Below are 1,842 nucleotides of genomic sequence, written 5' to 3'. Positions count from 1 at the left end.
GCCTCGGCCCGCATGACATGCCACGGCCTCGGACCGCATGCCTTGCTACGGCGTCGCCCAACATGCCATGCCACGGCCTCGGCCCGCATGCCACGGCACGGCCTCGGCCCGCATGCCTTGCTACGGCGTCGCCCAACATGCCATGCCACGGCCTCGGCCCGCATGCCATGCCACGGCCTCGGCCCGCATGACATGCCACGGCCTCGGACCGCATGCCTTGCTACGGCGTCGCCCAACATGCCATGCCACGGCCTCGGCCCGCATGCCACGGCACGGCCTCGGCCCGCATGCCTTGCTACGGCGTCGCCCAACATGCCATGCCACGGCCTCGGCCCGCATGCCATGCCACGGCCTCGGCCCGCATGACATGCCACGGCCTCGGACCGCATGCCTTGCTACGGCGTCGCCCAACATGCCATGCCACGGCCTCGGCCCGCATGCCATGCCACGGCCTCGGCCCGCATGCCTTGCTGCGGCGTTGCCCAACATGCCATGCCACGGCCTCGGCCCGCATGCCTTGCCACCGCGTTGCCCAGCATGCCATGCCACCGCGTTGCCCGGCGTGCCATGCCTTAGCCTTGGCCAACATGTCGAGCCACGGCCTCGGCCCGCATGCCATGCCATGCCACGGCCCGCATGTCTTGCCACGGCGTGGCCAAACATGCCATGCCACGGCCTCGGCCCGCATGACGTGCCACGGCCTCGGCCCGCATGACATGCCACGGCCTCGGCCCGCATGCCTTGCTACGGCGTCGCCCAACATGCCTTGCCACGGCCTCGGCCCGCATGCCATGCCACGGCCTCGGCCCGCATGACATGCCACGGCCTCGGCCAGCATGCCTTGCCACGACGCCGCCCAACTTGCCATGCCACGGCCTCGGCCCGCATGCCATGCCACGGCCTCGGCCCGCATGACATGCCACGGCCTCGGCCCGCATGCCTTGCTACGGCGTCGCCCAACATGCCATGCCACGGCCTCGGCCCGCATGCCACGCCACGGCCTCGGCCCGCATGACATGCCACGGCCTCGGACCGCATGCCTTGCTACGGCGTCGCCCAACATGCCATGCCACGGCCTCGGCCCGCATGCCACGGCACGGCCTCGGCCCGCATGCCTTGCTACGGCGTCGCCCAACATGCCATGCCACGGCCTCGGCCCGCATGCCATGCCACGGCCTCGGCCCGCATGACATGCCACGGCCTCGGACCGCATGCCTTGCTACGGCGTCGCCCAACATGCCATGCCACGGCCTCGGCCCGCACGCCACGGCACGGCCTCGGGCCGCATGCCTTGCTACAGCGTCGCCCAACATGCCATGCCACGGCCTCGGCCCGCATGCCATGCCACGGCCTCGGCCGAATGACATGCCACGGCCTCGGACCGCATGCCTTGCTACGGCGTCGCCCAACAAGCCATGCCACGGCCTCGGCCCGCATGCCATGCCACGGCCTCGGCCCGCATGACATGCCACGGCCTCGGCCCGCATGCCTTGCTACGGCGTCGCCCAACATGCCTTGCCACGGCCTCGGCCCGCATGCCATGCCACGGCCTCGGCCCGCATGCCATGCCACGGCCTCGGCCCGCATGACATGCCACGGCCTCGGACCGCATGCCTTGCTACGGCGTCGCCCAACATGCCATGCCACGGCCTCGGCCCGCACGCCACGGCACGGCCTCGGGCCGCATGCCTTGCTACGGCGTCGCCCAACATGCCATGCCACGGCCTCGGCCCGCATGCCATGCCACGGCCTCGGCCGAATGACATGCCACGGCCTCGGACCGCATGCCTTGCTACGGCGTCGCCCAACATGCCATGCCACGGCCTCGGCCCGCATGCCATG

This window comes from Camellia sinensis, unplaced genomic scaffold (assembly GCF_055761805.1).
Source record: "Camellia sinensis isolate YWXY unplaced genomic scaffold, ASM5576180v1 Unanchor4, whole genome shotgun sequence".
Lineage (NCBI taxonomy): Eukaryota > Viridiplantae > Streptophyta > Magnoliopsida > Ericales > Theaceae > Camellia > Camellia sinensis.
Note: the sequence above shows the minus strand (reverse complement) of the source record.